At 37.3% G+C, this 27953-nt stretch overlaps 1 long non-coding RNA gene and 1 pseudogene across 7 annotated transcripts in view; both read left to right on the forward strand.

Moving 5' to 3' along the window:
* LOC309659105 overlaps window positions 1-27953 on the forward strand; it is a 442553-nt gene that overhangs the window by 18232 nt on the left and 396368 nt on the right. For all 6 annotated transcript variants that reach the window (XR_014262598.1, XR_014262599.1, XR_014262600.1 and 3 more), the window contains exon 2: window positions 17002-17156. This is a non-coding gene — a long non-coding RNA (uncharacterized lncRNA). The remainder of the gene's footprint in view (window positions 1-17001; window positions 17157-27953) is intronic.
* On the forward strand, window positions 22514-25954 carry LOC309659102 (serine/threonine-protein kinase MARK2 pseudogene; annotated as a pseudogene). Its single transcript has 2 exons — window positions 22514-23265; window positions 25844-25954. The product of its transcript is annotated as a serine/threonine-protein kinase MARK2 pseudogene (transcript).

Consider the following 27953-nt stretch of genomic DNA (forward strand, 5'->3'; position numbering starts at 1 on the left):
TTCTTCCAGGTTGTCCACTTTATTGGCATAAAGTTGCTTGTAGTAGTCTCTTAGGATGCTTTGTATTTCTGCAGTGTCTGTTGTAACTTCTCCTTTTTCATTTCTGATTTGATTGATTTGAGTCCTCTCCCTCTTTTTCTTGATGAGTCTGGCTAATGGCTTATCAATTTTGTTTATCTTCTCAAAGAACCAACTTTTAGTTTTATTGATCTTTGCTATTGTTTTCTTTGTTTCTATTTCATTTATTTCTGCTCTGATCTTTATGATTTCTTTCCTTCTGCTAACTTTGGGTTTTGTTTGTTCTTCTTTCTCTAGTTTCTTTAGGTGTAAGGTTAGATTGTTTACTTGAGATTTTTCTTGTTTCTTTAGGTAGGCTTGTATAGCTATAAACTTCCCTCTTAGAACCGCTTTTGCTGCATCCCATAGGTTTTGGGTGGTCGTGTTTTCATTGTCATTTGTCTCTAGGTATTTTTTGATTTCCTCTTTGATTTCTTCAGTGATCTCTTGGTTATTTAGTAACGTATTGTTTAGCCTCCATGTGTTTGTCTTTTTTACGTTTTTTTCCCTGTAATTCATTTCTAATCTCATAGCGTTGTGGTCAGAAAAGATGCTTGGTATGATTTCAATTTTCTTAAATTTACTGAGGCTTGATTTGTGACCCAAGATGTGATCTATCCTGGAGAATGTTCCGTGCGCACTTGAGAAGAACGTGTAATCTGCTGATTTTGGATGGAATGTCCTATATATATATCAATTAAATCTATCTGGTCTATTGTGTCATTTAAAGCTTCTGTTTCCTTATTTATTTTCATTTTGGATGCTCTGTCCATTGGTGTAAGTGAAGTGTTAAAGTCCCCCACTATTATTGTGTTACTGTCGATTTCCTCTTTTATAGCTGTTAGCAGTTGCCTTATGTATTGAGGTGCTCCTATGTTGGGTGCATATATGTTTATAATTGTTATATCTTCTTCTTGGATTGATCCCTGGATCATTATGTAGTGTCCTTCCTTGTCTCTTGTAACATTCTTTATTTTAAAGTCTATTTTATCTGATATGAGTATAGCTACTCCAGCTTTCTTTTGATTTCCATTTGCATGGAATATCTTTTTCCATCCCCTCACTTTCAGTCTGTATGTGTCCCTAGGTCTAAAGTGGGTCTCTTGTAGACAGCATATATATGGGTCCTGTTTTTGTATCCATTCAGCCAGTCTATGTCTTTTGGTTGGGGCGTTTAATCCATTCACGTTTAAGGTAATTATCGATATGTATGCTCCTATGACCATTTTCTTAATTGTTTTGGGTTTGTTTTTGTAGGTCCTTTTCTTCTCTTGTGTTTCCCACTCAGAGAAGTTCCTTTAGCATTTGTTGTAGAGCTGGTTTGGTGGTGCTGAATTCTCTTAGCTTTTGCTTGTCTGTAAAGCTTTTGATTTCTCCATCAAATCTAAATGAGATCCTTGCCGGGTAGAGTAATCTTGGTTGTAGGTTCTTCCCTTTCATCACTTTAAGTATATCATGCCACTCCCTTCTGGCTTGCAGAGTTTCTGCTGAGAAATCAGCTGTTAACCTTATGGGAGTTCCCTTGTATGTTATTTGTCGTTTTTCCCTTGCTGCTTTCAATAATTTTTCTTTGTCTTTAATTTTTGCCACTTTGATTACTATGTGTCTCGGCGTGTTTCTCCTTGGGTTTATTCTGTATGGGACTCTCTGCGCTTCCTGGACTTGGGTGGCTATCTCCTTTCCCATGTTAGGGAAGTTTTCGACTATAATCTCTTCAAATATTTTCTCTGGTCCTTTCTCTCTCTCTTCTCCTTCTGGGACCCCTATAATGCGAATGTTGTTGCGTTTAATGTTGTCCCAGAGGTCTCTTAGGCTGTCTTCATTTCTTTTCATTCTTTTTTCTTTAGTCTGTTCCGCAGCAGTGAATTCCACCATTCTGTCTTCCAGGTCACTTATCCGTTCTTCTGCCTCAGTTATTCTGCTATGGATTCCTTCTAGTGTAGTTTTCATTTCAGTTATTGTATTGGTCATCTCTGTTTGTTTGTTCTTTAATTCTTCTAGGTCTTTGTTAGTCATTTCTTGCATCTTCTCAATCTTTGCCTCCATTCTTATTCCGAGGTCCTGGATCATCTTCACTATCATTATTCTGAATTCTTTCTCTGGAAGGTTGCCTATCTCTACTTCATTTAGTTGTTTTTCTGGGGTTTTTTCTTGTTCCTTCATCTGGTACATAGCCCTCTGCCTTTTCATCTTCTCTCTCTTTCTGTAACTGTGGTTTTTGGTCCACAGGCTGCAGGATTGTAGTTTTTCTTGCTTCTGTTGCCTGCCCTCTGGTGGTTGAGGCTATCTAAGAGGCTTGATGGGAGGCTCTGGTGGTGGGATAAGTCTTAAGACTTATTGATATTCACTCTATCTCTGATTCCCAAACAACAATAGGAGGATTTCAAGATTTCATTTTGCAGCATGATTTTTGTATTTAGTTTCTGTAAACTCCAAAAATCTTATGCTTGAAGAAAAAATATTTTTTCTCCAGGGTCTGGTGGAGACTTGTGCAACTGGATAATGTCATGACAAATGACTGTTAAGTGGACTAGTTTCTGCAACCCTTTTTCATCTTCAAAGCACTCAGCAAAATCTGCTTTATTTTAGTGTTATTAAAGGACTTCAGAAAACATTTCAGAAGAGCTGAAAATAACACCTGTCAAGCTGAATTGGGGGATGGGGATATCTGGATAGATTCTCTAGACAGATGATCCTGAAGAAGTTGTCTGTGCTGGAGCCCTGGAATCCTCAGAGTTCACAGAGGTGACTCACCAGTCCTTCCTAGTGAAAGCTAACAGTTTATGCCTGACAGAGACCACTGTAGTAGCCTCTCTCACAAGGGCAACAGGTGACCACCTTTCCTCGAGAGATTCATTTCTTCTCCCGTGGGTCACAGGCTGGGAATTAACATTAAATTGCAACCTAATCCAACTGGAATGTGTTGATAAGAAAGAGCATACACACTTATAGGGGAGATATAAGAATTAGCTTATATTAGCAGGAGTTGAAGGAATGACCCAGGGATTGCACTTTGGGGGTACTTGCTGAGTAGGCCAGAATATAAGACTGCATAAGCAAGAATTCTCAGGACATGAGGATTTAACACTCAGGCAAGGGCCCCAGAAAATAGAGCTATCTCAACACTCTAGAAGAATGAAGAAAGAAATGTCCCATGTTGAGCAACAGACATAGCTGAGTTGCCATGACAGAATAAAGAGGCTACAGGAAGAGAGAAAGCTGGATAGAATAAATTACGTGAGTCCAGAAAACCTACCAGAGGAGAGGTTTTCAGGAGGAGCCAGAATACATACCATTCGCCAGGGCCATCCAAACTGCATTGATGAGCGGCATCGGCAACACAACAGGTTAAGTGGTAGCGCTCTTCCGTAAGGCTGAGTTGATGACAAGGGAGGCAGTAACAAACTTGGAATTGTTAATCTATGGATCTCAAAATAACAGGAGTGACCTCCAATGTCAGAAAAGCAGCTAAGGTTCATGTGACCTAAAGGTGGTGGTAAAGATAGTGAGCATAGTGTTCCAAAGGGCAAAAGAGACAGGCAGCCAGCTTGGGTGCTGTTAACGTCTTACAGCAAGAAAATGGCACGCATGGCGGAGCAGAAAGAGAACAGTAGTCACTCCAGTAAAAAGTCATAATTCTCTACTCAGTTTCTGGAACTGTGTCTATTTGAAGATCCATAGCTCATTTATTGGTGAAGAGCCAGATAGCTAGAACAAAGGGTTTTTTGCAACAATGCAGTCAGTACATATGACAAGGATTTCTTCAGTTCTTCCGCAGAGAGACATATGGCCTTTTCCTTAGGTGACAGTAAATTAAGGAGAGAGCTACAGTTTGATTCTGAAGGCTGTCTGCTGGCAGAATTCCCTTAAGAGGCTAATTAGCTATGGCCCACCCATATTATAGAGGGTAATCCGTTTTACTCAAAGTTTACCGATTTAAAGGTTAATCTCATCTAAAAAATACCCTCACAGAAACATCTAGAATAATATTTGACCAAATATCTGGTTGCCGTGGCCTAACTAAATTGATACAGAAAAGTAACTATTCCTTTATGTAATATTTTTTCTGTCTTCATTTTCTCCTTCCTCTTCTCTCTGTTCTCTTCTTTCTCCTTCTCCTTCTTCTTAATATCCTTATGCCTTTGTTTGTGTAGAAAGGAGATTAAGAGGTAATAACCAAGAAAGATACATGCAAACACTAATCAACTGCATTCTTATGGTAACCTATAAAGATCAAACTGTGAGAAATCATGATTATTATAAAATAGTGTTATTAATCATGACACAGAGGTTTTGTGTGAAATGAATATTTTGATTTTATATTTTTCACATGCTGATTCTTAATTTACTTCCCAATTAACTTACAAAGTTTTTCAGTTTTTGACGGCAACGATGATTTTTTTTTAAAAAAGTGTTACTCATAGTTTTCCTGACAGCAATATGCAAGAAAAATGCTATGTTTGATAAGTCTGAAACTTACTTAAAAGATTGCAATCTTTACTTCTGTGTTCTCTGTTAAATGTCAGCTATGTTTGGCCATTTACTTAGAGCTAAAATGAGTAGTCAGTTAACCTGATAAGATATAATTCACAGTGCATTTTTCAAGATGATCTGAGGGAGAGTCAGGTGAGGTCCCCAAAGCAAGTTGTGCATTCCATCCTGTTGTTTCATATACTGAGAACTGTTGTTTCGTGAAGAAAAATTCAATCTACGCTTTTTATTATTTAGTTTTCTTGTTATGTAAAGACATGCAATAATATTTAGAAAGGGCTAATTTCTACTTCATGCACTTCTTTGGAAAAGAAGAAGTATGGAATGAGAAAACCCTAAACTTTTAGCTAGTTGGCATAACTTACTGATGGGAAAATCTTGATACATTCATTTAACTAAGAAGTATTTTTTGTGTATACTAACTATATCAGGTCAGGCACTGTGCTATACAATGAAATTATTATGGTAAATATAAGGTACATTGTGTGCTTCCTCTTAAAGCTTGTAGACTATGGAAAAGAGATAGAAATAAAAATGTCAAAACCATTATTATAGAATGGGAAGTACGGGGTGTTATTCCCTGGGCCCCTAATTAAGAGTCAGGGAGCTTGATTTATTCAAGTATAGTGGAATATTTAGAAGACAGGAAGAAGTATTCCTGTATCAATTGGTAGAGCAGTCACTAGTATTTTTGTGTCTAGGAGAAAATGCAAACTATCTTTTGGATTACCATTCTTTTTCAGACTTTTCCATGGCCTGGCCCCTTCTCAGTGATGCTGACTGAAAGGGATTAGGGATCTTTTTGCCCCAGAAAAAGTTACAACAGTGGTGGCAATAGCTAGAACAGATAGTGTTGCATCCTGTTGCAGATACTCCTTGAGAGGAGGGGATGATGTTATCACAGATTATGAACCTGGTATCTTCTCTTTGGACGAAAAACATGATTAGAACCTCTTTCTAGATTGTCCAGAATGAAGTCCACTCACATTAAAGGCTCCAAAGACCTCAGAGGGGAACTCATGAGGAAGCAAGAGGGCCTCTTTATTTGAGATCCAGAAATATCTCCAGGACCTGTTGGTTTGTCTAGATTATTCCTCTGTGGCTATGTTTTGAGTCTTTGCAGCACCAGCCACCCAGGCACAGTGGCAGACCCCCAAAACAGAGACTGGATGTGACTGTGCATAAGACTTCTAGCCTTGGACAATAAGCGTGAGCCTTTGTGGGACCCTAGAGAATCTTTCCAGGAATATGACTCACTGGATGAATCATCAAAATAGAGACCAAGATTCACTAGAGTGTGCTAGACATTTTTTTTCCAGTTAAGGTTTATTGGAACTCTGTGGTCTAATTTACAATGCTCCAATCTTCCAGCAGTCAAGGAAAATTTTTGCAACTGATATTTTTGTAATTTGGAGCTTCCGGCAAAGGGAGGCAGCTTCCATCCAGACGTGCCCCTTGGGGTTTTGGACTCCCTGGGGTTTTAATGACCCTGACATAACTAGTAGGTACGTTGCTTTTATTTTTTGTTTTGTTTCTGTTGTTTTGGTTGTTGTTTTGTTTTGAAGACAAGGTGTTAGAAACCACAAACACTTTTTTGTTTAATTTTTGTTGAAAGAGGGTAAGATTTAACTGGGTTGGAGATATACACTATCCATTGGGGTGGGAAAAATTACTTTAAAGTTTTTTAATATAATATATATAGATATATATATATATAGATATATAGACACATACATACTACTGTATTTGAGGGAGATCTGATTATTGTTATAGTAACCTCTAAATACCTGATCAAGTATTTCAAAATGATTTGCTCAGTGGTCTGTTTAAAATTGTAATTTGAGTTTTTCTTTATAATGAAAATTCCCTGTAAATATTTCCCCTATGTCTGTATTTAGAAAGTGTTATTTTTGAAAATTAATTATACACGAGTAGACCTGTATGTTTATGTTACCTGAAAGATTGATTATAGTAGGTCTATCTATACATTAGACTAAGCATTGAGGGGATGAATATCCTTGTCTGAAGTTTCCAAATCACATCAAAGAAATAGAGCAAAAAATATATATGTAATTAACAATGATACAAAAATATTGGTCACTTTTTACATTTCATAAAGAATCATGGCTAGAGATGATTTTAAAGTATTATTACTATTTTTAATTTCAGGCAGTTTTTTTTTTATTGGAGTATAGTTAATTTACAATGTTGTGTGAGTTACAAGTGTAGCAAAGTAACATTTTTTCTGTAATACAGTTTATTACAAAATATTGAGTATCGTTCTTTGTACTATACATAGGTCCTTGTTGTTTATCTATCTTATATATAGTAGTATGTATATGTTACTCCCAACTTCATAATTTATTCCTCCCCCCCACATTTCCCCTTTGGTAACCATAAGTTTGTTTTCCCCTTTGGTAACCATAAGTTTGTTTTCTTTATCTGTGAGTTGGTTTCTGTTTGGTAAATAAGTTCATGTGTATCATTTTTTCTTTTTTTAAGTTCCACACTCTAGTAATATCATGTGGTATTTGTCTTTCTCTGTCTGACTTAACTTCACTTAGTATGATTAACTCTAGTTCCATCCATGTTGCTGAAAATGGCATTATTTCATCTTTTTCATGTCTGAGTAGTGTTCCGTTTTATATATATATATATATATGTATATATATGTATATATATATACATATATATATACATATATACATATATACACACACACACACACATATATATATATATATATATATATATATATATATATATATATATACACACATATATATATATACCACATCTTCTTTGTCCATTCATCTGTCGATAGATATTCAGGCTGCTTCCATGTCCTGGCTATTGTAAATAGTGCTGCAGTGAACACTGGGGTGCATGCATCTTTTTGAATTATGGTTTTCTCTAGATATGTGCTCAGAAGTGGGATTGCTGGATCATATGGTAGTTCTGTTTTTAGTTGTTTAAGGAACCTCCATACTGTTCTGCATAGTGGCTGTACCATTTTACATTCCCACCAACCGTGTAAGAGGGTTCCCTTTTCTCCACGCCCTCTCCAGCATTTATTGTTTGTAGACCTTTTGATTATGGCCATTCTCACTGGTGCGAGGTGGTTCCTCATTGTAGTTTTGATTTACCTTTCTCTAATAATTAGCGATTTGAGCATCCTTTCATGTGCCTGTTGGCCATCTCTATGTCTTCTTGGGAGAAATGTCTATTTAGGTCTTCTGCAATTTTTTTCATTGAGTTTTTCTTTTTATATTGAGCTGTGTGAGCTGTTTGTATATTTTAGAGTTTAATCCCTCATGGGTTACATCGTTTGCAAATATTTTCTCCCATTCTGTAGGCTCTTTTCGTTTTGTTTATGGTTTCCTTTGCTGCGCAAAAGATTTTCAGTTTAACTAAGTCCCATTTGTTAATTTTTGTTTCCATTTTCATTGCTCTAGGAGGTGGTTCCAAAAAGATTTTGCTACAATTTATGTCAAAGTGTCTTCTGCCTATGTTTTCCTCTAGGAGTTTTATAGTATCCACTCTTACATTTAGGTCTTTAACTCATTTTAAGATTATTTTTGCGTATGATGTTAAAGAATGTTCAATTTCATTCTTTTACATGTAGCTGTCCAGTTTTCCCAGCACCAGTTATTGAAGAGGCTGTCTTTTCTCTACTGCGTATTCTTGCCTTTGTTGTCATAGATTAATTGACCATAGGTGGTTGGGTCTACTTCGGGGCTCTCTTTCCTGTTCCATTGATCTATATTTCTGTTTTGTGCCAGTACCATGTTGTTTTCATGACTGTAACTTTGTAGTATGGTCTGAAGTCAGGAAGTCTGTTACCTCCAGCTCCGTTTTTCTTTCTTAAAGTTGGTGTGGCTAATAGGGGTCTTTGTGTTTTCATACAAATTAAAAAATTTTTTGTTCTAGTTGTGTGAAAAATGCCATTGGTCATTTGATAGGGATTGCGTCGAATCTGTGGATTGTCTTGGGTTATATGATCATTTTAACAATATTGATTCTTCCAGTCCAAGAACATGGTATATCATCCAACTGTTTGTGTCATGTTTAATTTCTTTAATCAGCATCTTATGGTGTTCAGAGTACAGTTCTTTTGTCTCCTTAGGTAAGTTTGTTCTTAGGTATTTTATTTCTTTTGATGTGATGGTAAATAGGATTGTTTCCTTAATTTTTCTTTCTGATCTTTTGTTGGCTTTAAGTGGGCTTTAAGGCCTCAGTTCCCCCCTATACTCCTGGTCCAACCACACACCTGGGGGGGCCTTCAGGCAGATTTTTTTAAAGCTATTTGAATGTATATTCAAGGGCAGCAACAAATCTCTCATCCTTGGATTTAATACATCTTTTTATTGCATTATAGATGAATTTACTTTACAAGATAGTTACTTACCTTTGCTCTGATAGATTCACCAGTTCTTTTATAATAAGTTTGGTTCAGCTCAGCATCTAAATTCTACAAAATTAGTCTTGCTCATTTCCATTTAGATGAGCGCCTGATTAAAGTACAATGGCACTCTGACTTCTTAATATAAACCTTTACATTTTTTTATAGGAAAGTTTTACACAGTTTAACACAATAAAATTTGATGCCATTCAAGCACTATATATTTGTCTTAGTTCATGTTTTCATTATGATGTGCTTGAGTTCTAAGGTTTGTGTAAGTGTATAAAGATTTCTAGTAACATTTTCCCCAGAATAGTATTTTAATTTTTATAAGGAACTTGAAAATTAATAGTTAGTATATGAGGAGAAACATGTGAAGAATAAAGAGGTGAATAAAGATGAAAAATTAAAAATTGAGGATAATAATGAGGATGTGAACTAAAACACTGGCTGCATTGTCTTCTATGAATAATTTTCCAGACTTTACTGAGTATATCCATGTTTTCTCATTCTTCTCAAACATTGGAAGGGCTTTCTTTCTTTTAAATCTCTCAGTAATTATTCTTGTTATCCTCTACTAGTGACTTATGAAAGAAATTTCTCCTGCCGTTACTTGATTTTCTCTGTTTCCTTAATCTCTTCCTGTGTATTGGATCATCACATCAACATTCAAATATGCTCTAGAATCTCTTACCTCAAATAGAAAAAAAAAAAAAAAAGACAGTAAAAATATTAGTTAGATCTCTGAAATAGATGTCTGGTCCAGAAAATAACTTAATGATATGAATTCTGGCACAGACATCACCTTCTTAAGTCCAGAGAAATGTCTTTCTTTTATTTTTTCCTCCTCTAACACATTACTGTGCATTGTCTTATTGGAACAAGCTACTAAATCTCTCCAACCCTTCAACGTGTCATTGAATTCATATTCTGCAACTTCCTGTCCCAATAATGTTAATCTCACCATTTCTTTTATCCCTTGTTTGATTATCTAGAAAGTAAAGATAATATCTGTAGCAGACATAAGTGGTTGCCTACCTCACTTTCAATCTCCCTACTTGGTTATTTTGTTCATGTTTTTAATTCTCTCCCATAGGACTCACTGTTAAATCCTGCGTACTCTAAGCTGATCATTAAAATCTTATTCTCTTTGCCAGTGATAGATCTAGGGATGATTACGAAACTTTGATCCTACCCTAAAGATAAAAAATATATTTTAATCATGGTTAAATTTGTATTCATCTTCATTTACATTTGGAGAAGTCTGCTGGAAAGAGTCTGGGGAAAGTTTCCCCTTTAAAAAAGAAAACTCACGCAAGAAGAGTTACCCACATTTTCTACTACACGTTCTCATGCTTACACACAGAGTCATAACCATTTTACTCTCATGAAGGGAGGAAGGCTGAGAACAAAGGTGCTGAGGAGGGCGGGTCAGAAAATAACGAAAAGAGCTGGGTTCTTGATGACATCATTCAGCCACTGAATTAAACAACCCTGGGGGTGCCTGACCTTTAGAGTCTTTGCTATATGAGGTAATAAATTTTTCTTACTGAATTGGGATTTTCTATTTTTTACAGGCAAAAGAATCTTATATAGTGTAGTATTTACCCACAAGTCTGGTGAGATGATTTAATAAGTTAATTCACATATACCACATAGCAGAGAGCTTGGGACATAAAATACTTAAAAATGGAAATTATTACAATTGAATTTTCCCCTCTTCCTCTCCTTCTTCTCCTTCTTCTTCTCATAGTATTAGTATTAGTAATAATTAGTACTGTTTTATTTTACGATTTCATGCGGTCTAAGTAAATTTAATTTCCCCAATAGCAGTACCATGCATCTTTATGAAAGAAAACAAGAAACACTATCAAGCAATTAGATAAACACATAACATTTTCTGTAGTTTAAGAATCATCTTTTGGCTTACAAGATTTTCAAATGTAGGGGATTTTAAATGCCTCCTCCGTTCTTCATTACCTGCTGAGTTATCCGTGACCTAAATATATGCCTCATCCTTATATTTTTACCATTAGACTCATATGCCTCCTTCAGGGGTGATGCATTCTACTCAATAATGACAGATAATGATATAAAATTTAAGCAAATAGTAATGTTATAAATGGACCTTAATCATTTCAAATCTTATGTTTCTCACTCAGAAAGGACCAAGCTTTCCAAAATAGTAGTGGACCAGATGGAAGAAATGTAATATTCAAAGGCAAATCTATATACGTTACTTCAGATATATCAAGTAAAGGTAAAAATGGATATTTGTTTCTGAAGAGAGATGAAACACCTTGCTAATTTTCATTAAGTACTTAGTCTTAATGAATTTCACTTAAATCATACGTAATTTTTAAATAGATCTTTATTGGAGTATAGTTGCTTCACAATGCTGTGTTAGTTTCTGCTGTACAACAAAGTGAATCAGCCATATGCATACACGTGTCCCCATATCCCTCTTGAGCCTCCCTCCCATCCTCCCTATCCCACCCCTCTAGGTCATCGCAAAGCACCGAGCTGATCTCCCTGTGCTGTGCTGCTTCTTCCCACTAGCAAACTGTTTTACATTTGGTAGTGTGTGTATGTCAATGCTACTCTCAGTTCACCCCAGCTTTCCCTTCCACCCCAATATCCTCAAGTCCATTCTCTATGTCTACATCTTTATTCCTGCCCTGCCACTAGGTTCATCAGTACCATTTTTTTTTTTTTTAGATTGCATATATGGAATCTATTCCATATATGCGTTAGCATACGTATTTGTTTTTCTTTTTCTGACTTACTTCACTCTGTATGACAGACTCTAGGTCCATCCACCTCACTACAAATAACTCAGTTTCGTTTCTTTTTATGACTGAGTAATATTCCATTGTCTATAGGTGCCACATCTTCTTTATCCATCTAGGTTAGTTCTATGTCCTGGTTATTGTAAATAGTGCTGCAGTGAACACTGTGGTACATGTCTCTTTTTTGAATTATGCTTTTCTCAGGGTATATGCCCAGTAGTGGGATTGCTGGGTCATATGGTAGTTCTATTTTTAGTTTTTTAAGGAACCTCCACACTGTTCTCCATAGTTGTATCAACTTACATTCCCACCAACAGTGCAGGAGGGTTCCCTTTTCACCACACCCTTTCCAGCATTTATTGTTTCTAGATTTTTTGATAATGGCCATTCTGACCGGTGTGAGGTATCACCTCACTGTAGTTTTGACTTGCATTTCTCTAATAATTAGTGATGTTGAGCATCTTTTCGTGTGCCTCTTGGCCATCTGTATGTCTTCTGGGACCTAATTAAACTTAAAAGCTTTTGCACAGCAAAGGAAACCATAAATAAGATGAAAAGACAACCCTCAGAATGGGAGAAAATATTTGCCAATGAAACAATAGATAAAGGATCAATCTCCTAAATATACAAACAGCTCGTGCAGCTCAATATCAAAAAAAACAAACAATCCAATTAAAAAATGGGCGGAAGACGTAAATAGACATTTCACCAAAGACATAAGTAATTTTTTGATCGACTTGAATGCCAGCTTTATATTCAGAGTGGTCAAGTTCAAATAATTTTTGGGAGAACTGAGCACACATGCAACAAAATGTGAGGACATTAATCGAAATTTAAGGACTATAAACTTTCCAAATAACTCTAACATAAAATCAGTGAAAAAATTTAAGCAATATATAATACTGACATAACTGTTGCTTCAGTCTTCTTGTAAATTAAATAGAAATAACACCGATAAGTAAATTTTCTTATATGGGTTTAATAAAAAATGGTTCTTGAAAACTAAAAAAGAGAAAAATTAAGTACATAATTACATTGGAGTCAAAGTACATTTTATTGTTGTTGTTGTGATAACAGTTGCTAATTTTCAACAATACAGGAATTGTTGCCTAACTATAGTTTTCTTTGTTCCAAATAGATTTTTCAAAGTAAAAATATGACATAAATTTTGCCCATAAGATGATTAGACAAAACTGGCATTGGGATGGAAAGTCATGTGTTTCAAGACCCTTCACACCAAGAGATATTTAGGCATTATTACTTAGATTAATTGAGCTTTTATTAAAGCTAATTTTCTAGTATTCACACTTCAAAATACAGATGGAAATAAAATATATAGTTCTCAGTTTGGCAGGAGTGTACTATACAATTTATAATAAAGTTGATTTATATTAATTGCTAGAAAATTTATGGGCAACAGATTTATTTTAATGGAGTCATTTATGGTCCTAATTTGTTTTATTGATATTAGGATCCGGACATCTTGCTGTTTTAAAAAGATACTCAAGCACAGGGAGATCAGCTCCGTGCTTTGTGACCACCTAGAGGGGTGGGATAGGGACGGGGGAAGGGAGAGGCAAGAGGGAGGGCATCTGGGGCTATATGTATATGTATAGCTGATTCACTTTGATATACAGCAGAAACTAACACAACACTGTAAAGGAATTATACTCCAATAAAGATGTTAAAAAAAAAAAGTTAACAAACAGCAAATTAAAAATGGATGATTTTTTTAATCCATTTACAATTAATTAAATAGTACATTTTGTTTTCTTTTCTTTTTTCTCCTTATGATTGTTGTTTTTCATTGTCGCCCCTATGTCCTTATGCTAATAAATAAAGTTGGTTTCTGCTAAATACAGTATTGAAAATCAAGAAGGAAATACACTATTCTCTTATTCTCCTTTAATTTGAAAATATGTGTATTGGCACCACTATACTGCTTTCAGTTAACGTTAATTTGTGTGTACTTTACATTTTTTTATCAGTCTTGCTAAGGGTTTCTCTTAGTTTCCTGTTGCTGCTGTACCAAATTAACACAATCTTAGTGACTTAAAACACCACAAATTGATTATTTTACAGTTCTGGAGATCACAGTTCAAAATAGGTCTAACTAAGCTACAGTTAAAATGTTTACAGGACCCCATTCCTTCTGCACATTCTGGGAATCCAGTTTCTTGCCTTTCTCAGCTTCTAGAGGCTCTCCCCAATCCTCAGCTACTGGCCCCCTTCCATACTTACAGCCTGAAATGAAATCATTCTCACTTTGCTTCCACTGTCACATCTCCTTCTCTGACTCCGACACTTCTGCTTCCCTCGTCTACTCTTTTTCAAAATAAGGACCTTTGTGATTACACTGGCTCACCAGGGTAATTCAGGAAACGCTATGGAGATCCTGACTTAACTGCATCTGCAATGTCTCTTTGCCATGTAAGGGAACATATTCCCAGGTTCTGGGAAATAACACTTATACAACTTGGGAGGGGGTATTATTCTACTACTACAGAGTTTATCAATTTTATTAAACTTTCAAAGATTAACGCTTATGGCTTTGTTATTTTTCTCTATTTTATATCTTTGATCTTTGTTCTCATCATTCTACTTTTTATCCTTCTTCTTCCTCTGGGTTTTAAATTTCCCCTTTTCCTTTTTAGAATCTTGAGATGGAGGCTTAGCTGATTGATTTTTTAAACTTTCATATTTAAATGATAAAGTATAGCCAAAGACTGTTTTGCCTCAATCATATAAGTTTTGATAAGGTACATTTCTATTTCCATACTGTCAATAATATATTTTAAATTCCCATTGCATTTTTTTAAACAAGTGTTCATTTAGACACGTACTGCTAATTCTCAAACACATAAGATTATCTCATTATTCTTCGCGAAAGCATTTATTCATTTATGTATGTTCACAGAACATATGATCCTTTGTGACTTATTGAGACTTGTTTTATAGCCCCAAAGACTATGTATTTTAGCTGCCAGATGTAGTATTCTATAAATTTCTGTTAGGTAAGTTAGATAATAATATAGTTTAAAACTTTTATATCTAGAAGAGATACAGCAGAGGAGAAGGGGTTGAGAGGTGGGCAAAATGGGTAAAAGGGATCGACTCTGTGGTGATGGATGATAACTACACTTTTGATGATGATCCCGTTGTGTATTGAATTACAGTGTTGCACACCGGAAACTTTTATAATGGTATACATCAATTTTACTTCAATAAAAAATAAAGCTTTTATAGCATTACTGATTTTTTTGTTTTTAATTATGAGAAAATCCTATTTGAAATAGCTGTGGTTCATTGTATATTTTTCTGTAACTCCTGTTAATTCTGTCAGTGTTTTAAATGTATGTTGCTTTGTGTTGTTACTGGTTATTTTCTAAATTCAGCTTTTTAATCTTTACCTTTCCAAAGTGACTTAAATTATGCCAATTAGCCATTATTGTAAGTAAAATACCATGTATTGTTGTTTTGTCCTTTGTACTTTAGTTGTCACTCATTCTCCTTCTATTATGTGTTATGTATCCACAGTGTAGTTTTTTCTTTAAAGAGTTAGTAACTATTTAATATATTTTATAAATATTATTTTATAGTTAAATTCACAATTTCCCTTTCCGGTGCTCTTCGTTTCTTCCTGCAGATACGTACATCAGTAAATTTGTGCTCATTTTTGTTTGTTTGTTTTGGTTTGGTTTGGTTTTCTTTGTCTTATCTGAAGAGCTATCAACAGTATTCCTTGCAGTCTGGTTCAGCTAGCAACAAATTCTGCCTGTTCTTGTTTATTTGAATATTTCATTATTTAACCTTAATTTTGGGACAAAATTATTAGTAGAGATAAAATTTGGGGGTTACACATTTTTCCTATAATTTCATTAAATATATGATTTTATTATCTCTGGCTTCACTTGTTTCTGATGATGTTAGCTCTCATTCTTCTTATTGTTGTGCCAGAATATAATGTATCTTTTTATTTTCTGGTTAAATATTATTTTCATTTATGATGTTTGACTATGATGTGACTTTCTTTGAATGTATTCTATTTGTGTCTTGCAGAATTTTTTAAAAATAAGTTTTTGTTTTTAGAAAACATTTTAGATTTATAGAAAAATTGAAAGGGTAATACAGACAGTTCCCATATACCCAGCCCCGAGTTACATTCTGCACCCATCCTGGATTCCCCTGACCTCTTAAATGATTTTTTAAAATTTGTTTATATTAATATTTACTATTTGAGCTGTAAAGCTCTATGGAATTTTACAAATGCTTAGTGTCATGTATCTGCAATGAAAGTATACAGCATTGTTTTGAAACTCTGAACATATTCCCTGTGTTTCATCATCATTTCTAGCCCTTCTTTAATCTACTGGCCATTACTGATTTACCATGCCTATAGGTTCTGTCATTTCCAGATGTCATATAAGTGGAATAATTCAGTATGTAGACTTCTGCTACTGGCTTCTTTCATTTTACCCTATACATTTAATATTCATCCATATCCTTTCATGGCATTTTAGTTCATTTATTTTTCTTCATTGAAGAATATTGCAGTGTTTGAATGTACCACACTTTGTTTATCCATTCATCTATTTCTCTCTTGATTGTCTTTGTCCCTTGTGAAATACCAGTTGACTGCATTTCTGTGCCTCTCCTTCTGGGCTGTTTCTATGGTTTAATTGATCTATGTGTCTATTCTTGAGCCAATATCATGCTCTCTTGATTACTGTAGCTTTATAGTAATTCTTGAAATCAGGAATTGTTAGCACTACAGCTATGCTGTTAATCTTCTATTATTGTTTTGGCTGTTTTAGGTCTTTCTCCTTTCCACATTAACTTGATATTAGTGTGTCAATATCAAGAAAAGAGCTCACTGGAATTTTGATTGGAATTGCATGGAATATATAGATACAGTTAAGAAGAATAAACATCTTAATAATATTGATTTTTCCAGTCAGTATACACAGAATAACTCTTGATTTATTTAATCTTTGGTTTCTTTTATCAGCATTTTATAGTTTTGCACATATAGTTCCTATACATATTTTGTTAGATTTATATTTAAGTACTTCATTTTTATGGTACAATATACATGGTATGTTTTTTTTTTGTTTTTAATATTAACTAGAAATTTATTTTATTTATTTTTGGCTGTGGTGGGTTTTTGTTTCTGTGCGAGGGCTTTCTCTAGTTGCGGCAAGCGGGGGCCACTCTTCATCGCGGTGCGCGGGCCTCTCACTGTCGCGGCCTCTCTTGTTGCAGGGCACAGGCTCCAGACGCGCAGGCTCAGTAGTTGTGGCTCACGGGCCCAGTTGCTCCGCGGCACGTGGGATCTTCCCAGACCAGGGCTCGAACCCGTGTCCCCTGCATTGGCAGGCAGATTCTCAACCACTGCACCACCAGGGAAGCCCAACATGGTATGTTTTAATTTCAAATTTCATTGACGTATTAAATGTATGTGTGTTTATATTTATATGTACGGTATATATACAAAATACATATATATGTATGTATAGCATATACACAAAAATATATACTAAACCATGAATCCTGTGACCTTGTTATGGTCCTTTATTATTTCCATAATTTTCCAAAATTATATTTTTCTGCAGAGACAGTCATGTCATCTGCAAGTATAGACAGCTTTATTTAATCCTTTCCAAGCCAAATACTTTCTCTTTGTTTTTTTTTTTTCTTGTTTTAAAGTACTAGCTAAAAATCTCAGTAAAACGGAGAGTAGGAAGAGTAAAAGAGAATATCTTTCCTTTTTTCTGGATTTTAGTGAGAAAGTTTTCAACTTCTTAACATGATATATAAATATTTTTATGTCACGTAATGCTTGTGTCTGGTTTTGGTATTATGGTAATGCTGACCTCATAGAATGAGTTTCCTCAGCTTCTGTTTTCTGGAAGAGATTGTGGTAATTGGCACCCTTTCTTTTGATTTGGTAAAATTCACCGGTGACTATCTGAACTGAAGGTTTCTTTTTTGGAAGGTTTTTGATTATTGATACAATTTTTTTTTTAATAGATATGGGCCTGATCAGATTACCTGTCTCTCCTTGTGTAAGTTTTAAGCATTTGTGTCTGTGAAGAAATCATTCTGTTTCATCTAAATTATAGAGTTCTGCTTGTTGTTCTTTACTGCCTTTTTAACATTCATGAAACAGGTCAGGATGACGTCTCTTTAATTTCTGATACTGGTAATTATTTTTTCTTTTCTTTTCTTTTTCTGTTAACCTGGCTAGAGGTTTATCAGTTTTGCTGGTCTTTTCAAAGAAGTTTTTGGTTTCATTGATTTTCTCTACTAAAGTTTTCAGTTTCAATAACTTATGCTCACATATGTATTATTTCTTTTTACTTTCTGTTTACACTAATATTAAATTGTTCTTCATTCTCTAGTTTCCTGAGGTGGAGCTCAGATTACTGATTATAGATCTTTCTTCTTTCTGAATATATGCACTTAATTTTCCTCTCAGCACTGCTTTCTCTGTATCTACAATTTTTTAAAAATTTTTAATTCTATATAATTGCTTTTTAAAATTCCTCTTGAGACTTTTCTCTGTGATCCACATGAGCTTGAGAAAAATGTATCTTTTATTGTTGTTGAGTGGAGTAGTCTATAAATGCCAGTTATATTAGTTTGATTGCTATTACTGTCCAGGTCAAGTCTATCCTTACTGATTCTGTACCTACTTGATCTATCAGTTTTTGCTTCACATATATTGAAAGCTTGATGTCAGATTCCACAACTTTAGGAGTTTTATGTCTTTTTGGAGAATTGATACTTTTATTAATATGTAATGTCCCACCTTTTCCTTGGTATTTTTAATTAAAAAAAATTTTTTTTAACATCTTTATTGGAGTATAATTGCTCTACAATGTTGTGTTAGTTTCTGCTGTATAACAAAGTGAATCAGCTATATGTATACATATATCCCCGTATCTCCTCCCTCTTGCATCTCCCTCCCACCCTCCCTATCCCACCCCTCTAGGTGGTCACAAAGCACCGAGCTGATCTCCCTGTGCTATGCGGCTGCTTCCCACCAGCTATCTATTTTACATTTGGTAGTGTATGTATGTCCATGACACTCTCTCACTTCGTCTCAGCTTACCCCCACTGGAATGGTTTTGACCCAGAAAGAATGTCACCAATAAACAGTCTCACTATGAAACAAGATAGAGAACAACCCCTCAGGGAGCTGACTGTAAGGCTGGAGGCAAGGCCCCTCCTACACTTTTCTTCACTCCCACATGGAGCAAAAGACTCAGTTATGTGTTTATTCCAAATCTTGTAAAGCAGCACTGGCTGTAGGGGCTAACCCTGCCCTTTGTTTCCAGGTGTCCCAAGCTGATTCTTAAATCAGCTTTGTTGAAATTAATATGCCTACTCCAAAGTTTTTAGTTTAGTATTAACTTCATATGCCTTTCTTATTCCCTTTACATTTTTTGAATTATTGGAATTTATTTTTAGAATAGTTTTGAGCTTGCAGAAAAATTGAGCAGAATGTTCAGAGTTCCCATATACTCCCCCTCCCACTCCTTCCCTTGCCCTCATTATTAACATCTTGCCTTGGTGTGGTAAGCATGTTAAAATTGAACCTACATTGATACATTGTTATAAAATAAAGTCAGTTATTTTAAGGGCTCACATTCTTTGTGATCTACAGTTCTGTGGGTTTTGTCAAAGGCATGATGTTATGTACCCACCATTACCACCACATCATGTGGAATAGTTTTACTGCCCTAAAAATCCTGCCTGCTCTAGCTGTTCATCCTTCCCTCCTCCCCTCCCCAATCCCTGGCAGATTGTTCTTTTTTTCACTGTGAATGTGATAAATTCCAGATTTTCTCCAAATATATTATGGCAGATTATACTCCAACACGTGGAAGGGAAGTATTATCACAGTAGTTTTTTTTCAAATATAATCAGACTGGGTTTATGCCTCTCCTACAAAGATTGATCATAATATATTGTCTCTAACACTTGTTCACCTGAGTTTGGATTATATAAGAACTACTGAAATAGGCCACCAATCTTCCAACTCTAGTGCTAGAAAGAGCCTCTTTTTTTTTTTTTTTTTTTTTTTGTCGAAACCACACTAGCCTCTAATGAATTCAGCCAATTAAAGGAACTAAAGGTTTCTTTTCTCATTGTTCCTATGATCTATATACTCTGTGTGCCTACAAGATGCCAGTATTAAGAGTTCATTCCTTGCATATTCTCTGTCCATCACCACTGCCCTATGCTATGAGGAAGTGCTTCTTCTCCACCCCTCACTTGGGTTACAGAAGGATTAGTCTGTATAACCACTTACTCTAGGCTAAGTGAGGTCTTTGAGTGCCTCATAAGGCCTCTTTAGCCATAGTTCTTGATGCTCTGGACTTATTGGCATGTTCATAGGAGTTTTTGTGGAAATGTAGTTACCTGGAAGTGCTGAGGTGTCTGTTCACTTGTTTGAAACTTGAGTAACGTAAACACCTTGTTCTTCTGCTTAATCCCCAAGGATTGACATGGGGATGGTTCAATTTCTCCCTTTAGTATATTCAGTAGACTAACGCAGCAATGTGCTGTGTTCTCCTTCAATAGTCCTTGTTGCTCCCATTTACTACCCACATGGTAAGAAAGCTGTCCTACATGTTTATCTCAAACTTACATGGAGAAATTTGAGAAGAGTCAATTAGTAGAACCATCCATAATGCCAACTACTAGTAAGGGTCTATAGAGGCAAACATAGATACATATATCCATATCTGTCTGCCTGTCTATCTATCTATCTATCTATCTATATCTCCTCTGGAAATTTTTTTCCGTGATACATTAGTTGGTGGGAACGAATTTTTCATAGAATATGTAAAGGCCATTCTGTGTGTACATGTTTGTATATATTTCATAATTTTCCATGTATATGTAGATAGAAATCTACACACCAAAGTTCTACTTCATTTATGTAATTATTAAGGTTATTTTTATAATGAAATGTTAAGATTTCAAAGAATTTTTATCTCCTAATTTTCTCCCAAATATTAATTTAATTACATAGGGGAACATGTCATCTAAATTCCTAAATAGTTATATCAATATTGATGCTAATTTTCAACGCTTTTTTCATCAAGTGTATATATTAATAAGATGTGTGAAATTTTTTAATTCTAGTGATAGCTTTAGGTATAGATTTTTTTTTGATTTCTATGTGTGTGGTGTGTTTTATTATATATTAGTCTCTTAAATCAAATAGAAAACAAAAAGTGGAGCTACAAACCAAAGTTACAACAGTATTAGCTTTTCTCATCGCCCGTCTATCTACTTTTGCCAGAGGTCTTTATTTCTTCATAAGGCTTTGAGCTACTGTGCAGGGTCCTTGACTCCAACCTGAAGAACTCCCTGTGGCAGGCGGGTCTGGTGGTTAAGAACTCTCTCAACTCTTGATTAACTGGGAATGTCTTGATTTCTCCCTCATTTTCGAAGGAAAGTTTTGCTAGATATAGGATTCTTGGTTGACGGTTTCTTTCCTTCAACACTTGAAGTACATTGAGCCATGCCATCTGGCCTCCGAGGCTCCTGATGAGAAATCTGCTCATGACCTTCCTGGCAAATCTTCTCTCAGCTTCATAGAACTTTCATAATGTACCTTATCGTGTCTTATGCAGCAGAACATTTTGTATAGTATCGTGAAGTCAGTTAAGTTGCAACATTATTTTGAGACCAGAATTTAAGGAAAAGGAATTGAATATTTCAAGTGTAGAGATTATGAGGTCTTTAAAATTATTACAGATTTTCAAACGAGAAATAAAAAGGCCACTGAAGTATCCTACAGATTTTAATTTATAACAAAGTGAATACCAATGTCTAATAACACACGTAAAGAAAAATTTCTTTGGGATCCTTTTTCCTAAGTGTAAAGGGGCCTTGAACTCAAGAAGTGAGAAAACCCCTGTGGTTTACCCCCAGCTGTGATGCGTCCATTTCTTGCTCTGACCTCAGAGTGCACCACTGTGATGTACTTCACAGAGCCCTGTAAAAGGGGCAGCTGGGCCCAGGTTTTTGGTCCTTAGAGCCCAGGAAGCTGCTTTTGGTGACCTGACGGCCTTGGACCTACAGTTAGCTTGTTTTTTCCTTGTTGCTGCCATTTTGTTGATTTGTTTTTCTCTTTTCTCTACTCTTTTTTATTTTTCTCATTTTTCTTTCTTCTTTGCCTTCTTCTCATTTTTCTCTCTTTATCATTTCTTTTAGTTTTAAATTTTTTCTTCTCCATTTTTTGGTGTGTCTTTTCCATTTCTTCTGCTTTCTTTTCTTCCTTTGTTCTTTTTCTCATTTGTATCTTAATTTTAGTTAGTATTGCTAGATTAGTACAGTTAGCATAGTCAGTACTGTTGGTATAGTTAGCATAGCTGGTGTAGTTAATACTTGATTAGCATAGTTAGTGTAGTTAGTGCTAGTTAGCGCCGTTGGTACAGTTAGCGTAGTTAGCGTTGTTAGTAGAGACAGCACACTTAGCACTGTTAGTACAGTTAGCATTGTTAGTTAGCGTAGTTAGCGTTGCTAGGTAGTGCTGTCAGTCAGTGTAGTTAGCAGGTCACCACGATGCAGGGCCTCACAGCCAACTCTGCTGACAAGGAGGCTCATATTGATGGCTTTGAGATCCTCCGCACCATTGGTGAAGGCACCTTCGGTAAAGTGAAGTTGGCGCGGCACATTCTGACCGGGACACAGGTGGCTCTCAAGGTGGTTAAGAAAAGGCGTCAGAGCGTCGCAAGTGCCCAGGCACTTTTCCGGGAAGTGTGCGGTATGAAGCTCCTGAATCACCCCAATATTGTAAAACTGCTGGGGGCGATTAACACAGAGGAGGCATTTATTCTGGTGATGGAGTACCTCAGTGGGGGGGACATGTACCACTATTTGAAGATCCATGGCCGTATGACAGAGGCGGAGGCCCGAGGCCCGTTCCGGCAGCTGCTCTCCGCCCTGCAGCACTGCCACCAGAGGGGCATCGTGCATCGGGACCTGAAGCCACTGAACCTCCTCTTTGATTCGAACATGAATATCAAACTTGCAGACTTTGGCCTCAGCAACAAGTGTGATGACTCTGGACAAATGGACACAATCTGCGGCACACCCCCTTACTGTGCCCCGGAAATCTTCCTGGGGCAGAGCTACAGCGGCCCTGCGGTGGACGTGTGGAGCCTGGGAGTAGTGCTCTACGCCATGGTAACTGGGTCCCGGCCCTTTGTGGGAAAAGACTTCCAGGAGCTGCGGAAGCAAGTCCTACAAGGGAAATACCACATCCCACCTTATCTGTCTTTGGAGATAAGGGATCTATTACAAAAAATGATTGCCCTCAACCCCAGTGACAGAGGCACCTTACCTGACCTCATGAGGCATGCTTGGTTAAACATGGGCCAGAAGGAGCCACTCCAGCCACCCTGTGAAGAGGACCTGAAGGTGACAACGGTGACGACTCCGGGCTTGACTTGCGACCAGATCCAGGATGCTGGAACAGGCAGTGTGAGCGCCGAGAAACCCCAGGTAGGGGCCTCCATCGTAACTGTGAGGCCCTTCTGTCGCGGGGACCTCAGCGGCAGTGAACTCGAGCCTTCTCCAAGCCCTGTGGTGTCCCCCCTGAAAAGCAGGTGGCTCTACCAGGGAGAAAACGTGCAGCTGCAGGAAGACCAGCAGGCGGGGCAGAAGACCGGTGAGTCTGCCTGTCCCCCACCCAGCCTGCAGTCGAGGACTGCCACCCCCAGCCCAGCCCCCCAGTGTGGCACTGGGACATCCCCCTCCACCAGCAGCAGGATTGGAGCCCCAGAGGGAACCAGCTGCCCCCCGGGTGTGTCCAACACTGGAGGGTCCTCCCACACTGGGCAGCCTGAGAGTGTGTCCTCATCCACTCCCTCTGGCCAGAGCCAGAAAAAGCACGGGGTGGCTAGGAGAATCTGGAACTTTGTTTTGAAACATCTTTGTTGCAAGCTGCCCAGCATGCGGCGTCATAATAAAGTGAGCCCATGTGAACCCCATGCATGACCGAGGCAGGAAGGTCAGGCCGCCACGCTCCCTGGGGCCCGGTGCAGGGGAAGATGAGGGTGTTCTCTGCGCGGCCTTCAGAAGCATCGTATCCAAGACCCTGGCCAGCTCAGAGGATGGTCCGGAGCAGCCCGGGCGACCGAAGGCGAGGCCACCGTGGCTGCAGGTCTGCCCCTCAACCCCCACCTGGGTGAAACTTCAGAGACTGGACTGTCATTCCTGGGTCACGTCTCCCCTCCCCCACTCTTCTGTCTTCCGTGTTGGTGGGGGAGGGGGATAGTTCTTGTTCCAAGGACTCCTTGGTTCTTCCAATTCTAGTTAATAAACTTGATGCTCGGGCTTCCCTGGTGGCGCAGTGGTTGAGAATCTGCCCGCCAATGCAGGGGACACGGGTTCGAGCCCTGGTCTGGGAAGATCCCATGTGCCGCGGAGCAGCTGGGCCCGTGAGCCACAATTACTGAGCCTGTGCATCTGGAGCCTGTGCTCCGCAACAAGAGAGGCCGCGACAGTGAGAGGCCCGCGCACCGCGATGAAGAGTGGCCCCCGCTTGCCACAACTAGAGAAAGCCCTAGCACAGAAACTAAGACCCAACACAGCCATAAATAAATAAATAAATAAATACTTTAAAACAAAAAAAACTTGATGCTCCAGAAAGACGTATCACACCCTGCTTTGCATCTGCTGTGATGTATAGTGCTCAAGGAGACACCTAGAAAGACAGAAGCTGAGAGATTGGGGTGTGGATGCAAAAATAGAGTTACTAGGAATGGGAGAAGTACAATTTAAACTCAATTAGTGGGGCGCACACTTCCACTCCAGCACAACGCAGTGCTTTACATGTTTACATGGCCCCAAGGTATTATAGGACACATTCCCATTAGCTCTGTTGCTTCTGGGCCGTGCTCAGGAACTAGGTCAATACAGATGCTCCTGGGTGGGGATCCAGCGTCCACGTTGCTCAGTTCCATCCTTTTCCATAAGCCCGAGCTCACCCCCAGCCTCCTCCCCACAAACAGGTGGAGGTCGGCTCACGACTCTCACAATCCTCAGGTTCTTCCAACCTGCTTTCATCCTTGGGGAAAACCAGCCCGTTGTTGGCTTGTCTTTCCCAAAGTTATCATCCTCTTTATTTCTAACGTGGAACACCTACCTCTTTATTCAATTTCAGATTTTATAAAATACTGGAAAAGTCTTTGGCTTTAAGCTGCTTTTTTCTGCTTTCCTACAACAAATGTCCATTGAGAAAGAAAACAGAAAATCATTACCTAATTGAAATTGTAGGAGCAAATATATGTAGAAAAAATATATATACCTTAATACTGTCCCATTTGTATAGGTATTTCTGATCAGTGCCATTTGTATAGCTTCACTATTAATTGTCAATTCCTTTGGGGTAACCTGGAGTCCCTACTGAAATGCAAACATTCTCTGAGAAAACAGCACTGCTATTACCACTTAACTATGCTTTAAGGTAAATTAATTTGTCAGCTTTGTTGGTCTGGCCACTGACAGTCACTAGACTGCAGCTCGTTAAGATTGGTTATAAAATGTGTTTTGCTGGAGGGCGGGGGAGAGGAAGTTTCTGAGCCCAGTTGATATTCTCAGACGAATTCACAGTGTGGTCTTGGGGGCTGTTCCTGTCTCTGGAATAGAAGCGGCCAGAGAGTGAAGAATTACAAGAACATTTACTTCCTTCATTTCCTCTTTAGTTCTAAATACATCTCAATTTCCAAAAATAAAAGGCTATGTAATATATTTCCAGTTTTTCTTTATTAATAGGATCAGTAAATAATTAATAAAAGCAAATTAAAAGTGAACTTGTCACAAAGGGAACAATCCTTTGTCTGACATTAGTGAACAGCCTGGTTTTTAATATAAAATATTTTATAAAGGCAAATTATGCTGAGTTGCACTCAGGGTAATTAACTTTTCAGATGCAGTAGCTTTAAACTATTTATGTTGCTTGAAAATAATCACTTGTAAGCAATTTGTTTCAATTTTATAAACTAGGGCCAGTTATTATAGGTATTACAGAAGCAGTAATTGCTATTCAGCAGGGTGACGCTTTGCTCTGTCCTCTCAGCGACTCCTGGTTGGAGATACGGGGGCCCAGGACGACGGTAGGGAATTTGTAGCTGCTTTGCTTTTAACATCATTGTGTGAAGGCTGCAAGAGACTAGCTTATAAACTATGAGAGTCAGGCAAAGAGTTTGAACCTACACTATAAAATCCTGTAGTTCTACCCTCTTTACAGTATCTGGCAAATCATTCATTTCACTAGGTTTATAGAGAGCCATTTAGTAAAATGAAATGGGTATCCTATGGGTAAAGATTTAATGTCTAGTGCAATCTAGGGCATTATAGTGCTACCTTCCAGCTCTTCTCTCCCAGTGTCTTATACTGGAGGTAGTGATGTGCACATATCTATTCATAGTTCCTCATTCCAATGAACTGTAAGGTCTTGAAATTGAAGGCATGACTTAGCAAAACTTTTTTCAAGGAGCAGGCACACAGCATATGAGTGCTGATTACATTTCATAATTAAATTCGGTTTTTTTTCTAATATAAACATTGAATTTCTCCTTAGCTGTCATACTAAGAAGACCTTGCAACTCACAAGATTTGACAAATAACTCACCTCTTTGATTACATGTTTATTTGCATATTACTTTTTACCTGATATGAGAAAGAACACAGCTAAATACAGTTGTACTGGGAGTTTTGTACACATGTGGAGGGATGAAAGAGAAAGGGTGTCGCTAACAATGGATTCTGACAGCAAGAGGGAGGCAGGAGGTCCTTAAGGACAATCCCTATTATTAGTTAGTGGTGGAGCTGAGGGGGGTCTGTATTCCAGTGATGTTTGTTTTTGTTCTGTTTTTATCCTCATAATTGTGTATCTGAGCAGCAACCCCCTGATTGGTTTTGTATTGGTTATTAATTATTTACTAATTACTAATTATTAATACAACCTCTGTATATATTTTGTAAAATTTATCTATATTTTATAAAACATATTTTATGTTATTTATTAGATAAAACTTTTTGTAATCTTGTAAAAAACATTAGCAAGGGTTAAAATGATCATCCAATTTTTTTTCTCTATAGTAAATATAACAGGGACTTTTGGAAGAAAGAACCATTTTAATGTGTGTAATCTTCCTAAACTGTATATGTGGGAATCCATATGAAAATGCCAGGCTGGCCAAACTTACTAGATACATAAATACATACTCGTTAAAATGTTGAATGATGGTTCAAAATCATGGCTCAGTTTGGAACCATGACTAGAAAGAGCTAGGAGAATGGCAGTTAGATAAATACTTAGTATTTCTAAAGGGATGTGGGACACAGTACCTCTTAAACATGGCATGCCCAAGAGTCACATGAAAAGGAATTGTAGTAAAGGGGTTTTGACTTTTCAGTTCTCATTCAAGATTATAAACCAACTCTGGAATCATATGTGAACCATACCTAATCCTTGCTTGTTGCTCAACCTATTGTGTCTCACTCTGAGAAGCAGATTTCAGAGGGACAAAGGGAAAGAAGTTTGCAACACTAGGCCTATGAATTAAGCCCTGCTTAGTTCTCCTCTTTGATTTTACTGTGTACTGATATATAGTATACGTCAAAGCATTTTATATAATCTGCACACCAAATAATTCACACTGAAATGTAGTTATGGCACTAAAAATATCTTGCCAAAAGCCATTCTCCACAGAAGAGGAGTGAATGTGTGTTCCCAAACTTAACTTAAAGTGATAACCTTATAAAATCCTTTGAATATCGGATGTGACTGGTGTGTAAACTAGATAGTGTCCTATTCAAAGATGCTTCAGGGTGTTTCCTGAAATAGATGTACTTATTTGGATTGGCTGTATTTTCTGTCACTCCCTGTCTGAATTACAGGAAGCGCTTGATCGTTAGGTGACCTGATTTGACCCCAGTTCCTCTCCCACAACTTCTCTATATGGTAGCCAGAATTGTCATTAACAAACAGAAGTTCAGTCTTTCTAAATTAGCTCCCATTTCACTCTGAATATAAACCAAACTCTTCAAAATGACTTAAAAGCCCCACATGATTACCCCTCCCTTAGTTCTCAGACATCTCACATCACTGAGATGCAGCGGGAGCTCCGGTTCACCTTCTGCTTCTCCGGTGACACTAGCTTCATAGCTTTCTCCAAACATAC

Source organism: Balaenoptera physalus (genome assembly GCF_965194825.1).
Source record: "Balaenoptera physalus genome assembly, contig: SUPER_3_unloc_7, whole genome shotgun sequence".
Lineage (NCBI taxonomy): Eukaryota > Metazoa > Chordata > Mammalia > Artiodactyla > Balaenopteridae > Balaenoptera > Balaenoptera physalus.